The following is a 7,504-nucleotide window of genomic DNA, read 5'->3' on the forward strand; positions in this document are numbered from 1 at the left end:
CACCGCGTTCCTGCTGAAAAAAAGCCCTGATAATATCTAACAGCAGATGAAACATTAGTGATTACAGTGCAACGGATTCTTTTAGTTTAAAGATACAAAGGAAAGGTGCCTGGGAGGATGAATATCATTGCATGTTAAGTATTCAAAAAACGGGAACCATTTAGAGAAGAAAACAGTTTCCTTGGGGTAGTGTTGTGATTGATACAAGCTGTCATAGATTTTCTCTTGAATATAGTGATCCCATACTTTCAGCATCCAATTTTCAATTGTAAAGCTGGCTACTCGATACGTGATCTTTGCATCTTTATCAGATAAAAGAAACTCCAGTTTAGCTTTTTTGGAGAGGTCCAGATTTCCCCATAACAGCAGAATAATAAACTTATTGCATGCCAGTTTATAACATGGACATACCAAACACATATGTTCCAGATTCTCAACCTCCCTTGTCTGGCAAGTACAGAGCCTTTCAGTAAAGGGAACCTTCTTGTACTTGCTGTCTAGAAATGCTAGAAAAGGTGCAAAGCCATAGGAAAAGAGGAAAATCCAGCGTGAAGTAGATTGACACAATAAAGGAAGCCACAGCCTTCAGTTTGCAAGACCCAAGCAAGGCTGTCAGGGTCGATATTTTTGATTTCATTAATTCATAGGATCACCATGAAGTCCGAAGCAACTTGACAGCACACAGAGGTGAATTTAATAGGTTGGTTGGAGGATGGTTCACTGTATTGCATTGGGATTTTTATTGGTATTAGCCACTTGGGCCTCTGTTAGATCAAAACGAGAGATAAATATTTGAAATAAATGAATATTTTAATGACACATGCACACGGTCTTTTTTCCCATTCCCTTTGCCAACATTACAACGTTTTATCAGCTCCGTCGCAGTGCTGTACTCCAGCCTTCACGGAGCTTTTCCAGGAAGCAGGCGGGATGCAAGACCCTCGCCTTTCTCAGCTGGAGAGATTCTGAAGCATTCGAGTGATATGAACCTGGGACTTCTTGCCCTAAAAAGAAAAAATCCATTTGTACTCAGGATCTGTTTAAGGATGGGCAGAAATAACAAACTGATTCTGAACAAAAATAAAAATGGAAAACGTTTTGGCATCCACTTAAAGCGACATGTGGTTTGCAAGGGAGCCAGGGTGCAAAATAATATTTGTCCTGCCTTTTTCCCCCCTGAAGAATGCTGTAAAAGCACTCACCAGTTAACCCTTACAGTGCTGTTTGGAAGGCGATGCGATCACAGAAGACTGCAGCTAGGCATCCCGAGGGACTGGCTGCAAAGTGGTGTATTTGTGAAGAGCCAGAGGTGCAGACGCTGTACAGCAAGAAAGAAGAGACATTCAAGGCATTTGCTGGCAATAGGAATGGGGAAAAGCTTGCTAAATGGTCATTGAGAAGCAGCTATATCCAGGGCTTTTTTTCTGGGAAAAAGAGGTGGTGGAACTCAGTGGGTTGCCAGCAGAGGGGGTAACTTTTGGCAGGAGGTGGTGCCCCTGGTACCACATGTGTATGCGCAAAGTGCGCGCACACTCCCAGGACTGCACAATGACATCACTTTGGGTCAGCTGGAACAAGGGGGGAGTTTTAAAAAGTTTAAATCGCCCTTGGCGAAAATGGTCACATGGCTGGTGGCCCCGCCCCCTGAGGGGAGTTTAGATTGCCCTCTACACCAGCAGCACGGAGGGCAATCTAAACTCCCCTCTGTCTGGAGATCAGGGGGCGGGGCCACCGGCCATGTGACCATTTTCAAGAGGTTCCGGAACTCCATTCCACCACGTTCCAGCTGAAAAAAAGCCCTGGCTATATCAAAGCCAGGGTGTGGTTCAGGATGTGGAAGGCAGGCTGTGGGTCACAGTGAGGCTGGAGCATCATATTGTTTGCAAAGCACCTCAGGGACCAGGTGCTGTACATTTTAAAAGAACAAAGCCCGCCTACAGCTTGACACCGTGTTCTGGCCTGGTCGAGAAGAATGACTAAATGGCTCAAAGTAGATGGGATTCTGGGCATTAATTATAATAACATTTGATTTATATGCCGCCCTTCAGGCTAACTTTATGCCCACTCAGTGTGGTTTACAAAGTGTGTTATTATTATCCTCACAACAATCACCCTGTGAGGTGCGGGGGGGCTGAGAGAGCTCTGAGAGAGCCATGACAGACCCAAGATCACCTAGGTGGCTTCAAACAGAGGAGTGGGGAATCAAACCCAGCTCTCCATATTACAGTCCTGCTGCTCTTAACCACTATGCCAAACTGGTTCTCATTCTGGAAACAGCTCCCAGCGGGGCCATTTTCCCTTGAAAAATCAGGATAGGGACCACAAAGCAAGGGGAAGGTGAAATCCGGGGAGGGGGTGGTGAAGCCCCTTATCATTTTCCCAGTCTTAAGCAGCCCCAGGTCCCTATTTGCCTGCTACGGCAAAGACAGGTAGCAGGGCAAACTGTGGCTTCCTGGAGATTTACGGTTGGGAAAACAGCACAGCAGAAGCCTTTCCTCCAGCCCCCTTCTCTCCGGGTCGTATTGCACACCAGGCCCCTACGTGCCTGTTTGGTTTTTTTCAAAAAGAAGAAAATGCTGGGAGCTCTATTCACACAACTCTTGAAGGGCAGCTTCTGGAGAATTCATGGGCAAGATGGAGCTTTGAGGCACAAGTCAAGCTGCAAGGGGTCAGGCAGTACGTAGGTTGCAGTACCCCTTCTGGCCAGCTTCTTCAGCGGTGCCCATGAGCAGACGTTGGCCAATTGGCACTCCTCCTTCTGCCACTGTGGCTTGTGGAGAAAGAAGAGTTGGTTTTATAGCCCACACTACACTACCCGGAGGAGTCTCAGAGCAGCTTACAATCACTTTCCCTTTCTCTCCCCACAACAGATACCCTGGGAGAGCTGAGAGAGCTCTGAGAGAGCTGTAACTGGCCCAAGGTCACCCAGCTGGCTTCAAGCGGAGGAGTGGGGAATCAAACCTGGCTCTCCAGATTAGAGTCCTGCCGCTCCTAACCACTACACCGAACAGGCATAGAATGCCAGAGATCTCGGTTGCAGACTTGGATACTGAGCTCATGAGGGACTTGGTTAGAAGGCCAGTGCAGATGTTTACAGCTGCCTCACGAAGGCCATTCTAAATTGTTCACTGTGTGGCCTGACGCTGCATGGGGAGTTGTGCAAGCACTTGCTGTTTGAGTGGCACAGTGTCCTCTTATAGGATGGAGACCTACATGGTGAGCTGCTTTGCACTAATACCCCACTGCTATTTTCCCCTCCAGCTTGAGCCTCTGAGCACATTCAAGGAAGCCACATGCATTCAGACCAAAACTAATCAAAATTCGCAGAAAACAGTTTTGTTGACTTAGACAGTTTTTCATTTCCTTTGTTTCCTGTTTCTGTAACCTATTCCCACTACATTCCTCTCTGGTTGAATTGCTTTTCGTCTTTTGTAATCCACCTTGAGTCTCAGTGAGAAAGTGGGCTATAAATGAATATAACAACAATAATAAAACAGTAAAGAGTCCAGTAGCACCTTTAAGACAAACCAACTTTATTGTAGCATAAGCTTTCGGGAACCACAGCTCTCTTTGTCAGATGCAACCTGACAGTTGCATCTGATGAAGAGAGCTGTGGTTCTCGAAAGCTTATGCTACAATAAAGTTAGTTAGTCTTAAAGGTGCTACTGGACTCTTTACTATTTTGCAACTACAGACTAACATGGCTAACTCTCCTCTGGATCTCTGACCAATAAAAAAAACAGTCCCCTTTAATTTACTTATTGTAACTAGTGGATGGGGAAATAATAACATTCAATAATAATGACAGGCTGTTATTAATCCTCTACACATTCTATTCAAGATTAGACACAGGGTTGCAGCAACTAACTAAGAAGGTCCATGAAAAGAAAGACAAACAGCAAAACAAAAAGGTCCGGTGGCACCTTATAGACTAGCATCATTTATTTCAAAATGAGCTTTGAAGCGGTGACTCATGAACTCATACTAAAATAAATGATGTTCGTCTTCAAGGCACCACTGGACTTGTGTGTGATACAGCCGTGCTGAACAGATTGTCAGCCTTGGTTTCTACATAGTTTAATTATTATTTTTTAAAGTGGAGGGTAAGGGGAAACCAAAGGCCGCCTGTGGCCAGCAAGCACACATGGTCACTTTAGTTCAGTAGCAGAGTATATGCTTTGATTGCATGCAAAAGGCTCCAGAATCAATCTCTGAGGGCTCCCATAAAAGCAGTAAGAGCTTCTCGGCTTAAGAGTCTGAAGTTCTGCTGGCAGGCTAGACTGACCAAGAAAAAGGCACCACTGAGGCAGAACACGCACAAGAGATCATAACAGAGATCGTGTTCTTTTGTTGCTGACATTCACTTCATTAGGGCTAGTGCAGCAGGGATTCCTATTGAGTTCTGCCCTAAGAGAAGATGATCTAATGGAAAATATTATCATACCTCCAGCTTTTTTTTTCTGATCTGGAGAAACCGTGCCAATCCATCTGGCTGGCTCTAATTCATTGAGGGTGTACCTCCCTCTAGTGGGGAAGTGGAAAGCAGCACTCTTCCTTCTGCAGGCAACATAAGCCTATCAGGCCAGACCCTCTTCTATTATTTTTCCACCTTCCACCCATTTCCTGTTCCTGGGGCCTCCACCCTTCATTTTGCTACCTTGACTCTCTGCCCCTTGGCCTGTGACTAGCCAGTTTGGTGTAGTGGTTAAGAGCAGCAGGACTCTAATCTGGAGAGCCGGGTTTGATTCCCCACTCCTCGAAGCCAGCTGGGTGACCTTGGGCGAGTCACAGCTCTCTGGCGCTCTCTCAGCCCCACCCACCTCACAGGGTGTTTTGTTGTGGGGATAATAAGAAAGCTGTAACAAGGAGCAACCCTCAATAGATCAAAACCACAAAGCATATATAATATATGTATATACATATATTTTATGTACATATATTATACATGAGGTTGATCTTATAAAACTGTAGCACTTTGCACTTCTAGAACTGTTGCTTAATACACTTTTTGTAAGATATTTGCATAATTTCTTAATTGTAGGTTCCCTCTGCTTTTTTGCTTTGTGGGGATAAGAATGGCATACTTTGTAAACCGCTCTGAGTGGGTGTTAAGTCATCCCGAAGGGTGCTATATAAATTGAATGTTATTATGTTGTTATGATTATTAGCTCACCTGATCTGTCAGAAACTTCTGACCAGCCCTTGTCTTGGAGTTTCCAGATACAGTTGCCAGCCTCCAGGTGGGACCTGGAAAATCCTCGGGAATAGCAGCTGATCTATAGGCATCAGCTCCCTCTGGAGAGAAAGGTCACTTCAGCAGGTACAGCCCGCAGCATCACTTCCAGTTCAGTTTGTTTGCTTTCAGCCAACTGAGCATAGCTCTCAGGCAGCAACTGAAGGCCCCTACTGCATCACCAGGAGATTTGGATAGAGATATATACATCTGGGTGTCATCCACATATTGATAACACAACTGATTCCATAGCTACAAATTATTATTATTATTATTATTATTATTATATTCAAATTACACACAACACAATCAATAATAAATAAATATCACATGTTATCATTGATTGGCCATGCTGAGCTGATACAAGTTTCCGCCAGAGACCTAAGCATCAGCCAGGTATCGGTGTAAAATGGACGCTGTTCCAAGTAACGCCGTCTTTTGCAGTTCTGTAGGTATTACATCAGAAAGCTGCAGTTTTTCCATATAAGTTGCAAAATTTTTCGAAATAGTTCCCAGTGCCCCAATGACAACGGGGACTACTGTGGCCTTCTTCTTCCAGTCGGGTGGTTTCTATCGCCAGATCTCTATATTTAATCATTTTTTTCTTCTTCTTTTTCTTCGACTGGCATCCCCCGGAATTGTAATGTCTATTATCCAAACTTTTTGATTTTCCGCAACTGTTATGTCTGGTGTATTGTGTTCAAGGTGTCGATCAGTTTGTATTCTAAAATCCACAAGATCTTGATTGTTTTCTAACACCTTTTCCACCTGATGTTCCCATGAATTCTTTGATACTGGCAGATCATCATCATCTTCATTATCATCTTCATCATCATCTTCTTCTTCAAGACTTTACAGAAACCTGTGAGAAAAGACTGGGACCTGTGGAACCCTGCAAGATAACTCTCACCCAGAAGATAGCTGGTCTCCAACAGCAACCTTTTGAATCTGTTCCATGAGGAACAACATCCCCTGGTACTCGCTTCTGCCTCCAAACAACTCGGCAGGTTGGCATGATCTAGACCTGTCCTCAAAGGTTCAGTGTACAAGATCAAGTCCAAGCTGTGGCCTCTTGCAGCAGTTTGAGAGAGGCCCTGGGCGGCCAAGGAAGCGCTCAAATCCAGGGTGGGCCCTGACCATAACATTTGATAACAACATTCGATTTGTACACCGCCCTTCAGAACAACTTAACACCCACTCAGAGCGATTTACAAAGTGTGTTATTATTATCCTCACGACAATTCCCCTGTGAGGTGGGCAGGGCTGAGAGAGCTCTGAGAGAGCTGTGACTGACCCAAGATCACCCAGCGGTCTTCAAGCGGAGGAGCGGGGAATCAAACCCGGTTCTCCAGATTAGAGTTAGCTGGGATAGACACACCATATCATTTTCTTCCCGTTATGCAGGCCAGGTCAATTCCCTCTTCCTGGAACAGCCCAGCAAGGCGTGCCATTTTGTGCTTTACTGATCTAGCCCTGCATATTAGCAAAGAGATGGCAAAACTGGGGGGGCGCTATACTGTCTGCTCTCCAGACACTATGGAGATGGGCTGCTCTCATCTGCTCAATTACATTAGCAAGATGCACACCCTCTGCCTGTCTCCTTGCTCCTTATTTTATCATTTTTCTAGGGGAAAAGCCACTCAGACATCCTGCCCATTATTCTGCAGGAACAGAGATGTGCATTTTTTAAAAATTTCAAGAAATCACGATGCTGTAGGGATTTAGAGAAGGCGGAGCTGGCTACCCCGCCTTGATTTTTTCATTATCACCATCTCTCTTGGTGTTCTGCTCACCAGGTTAGAGGCAAGTCCCAGCAACAACAAGCCCCACAGCAAGTGCTTTCAGCTGACAGGCCAAAGTCAAAGTCCAGAACTTCGGTAACTTAATCCAGAAGCACAGTCCAGAGGTAGTTAACATATTCCAAAATCAAAGTCCAGGAGTAGTCCAAGTTTCAGGCAGCAAGAGTCCACGAGTTTAACAACACACAGCTCAAACAATTGGTAGCCTCACCAACACAACTATAGACAAATTAACCCCACGCTGACGCCAGCCTCACTGTAGCCTTACTTAGGGAATTTCTCTACATGTGCAGCTGGGTTCCTCCTTCGGCTCCTTTTTACAAGCTGAGTAGTCTCTCAGCTGAGCTATCTCCTGTACTCCTGAGGAGGATTGGGGCCCAGATCCTGTAACGATTTAGGCCTCTCCTGGCACTTCCTCAGCAGGTAGAAGGCCTTGGGCTGCCAGTCAAGCACTCCTGAGCCTGGCCCAGGC

The sequence above is a fragment of the Eublepharis macularius genome, chromosome 18 (assembly GCF_028583425.1).
Source record: "Eublepharis macularius isolate TG4126 chromosome 18, MPM_Emac_v1.0, whole genome shotgun sequence".
Classification (NCBI taxonomy): Eukaryota; Metazoa; Chordata; class Lepidosauria; order Squamata; family Eublepharidae; genus Eublepharis; species Eublepharis macularius.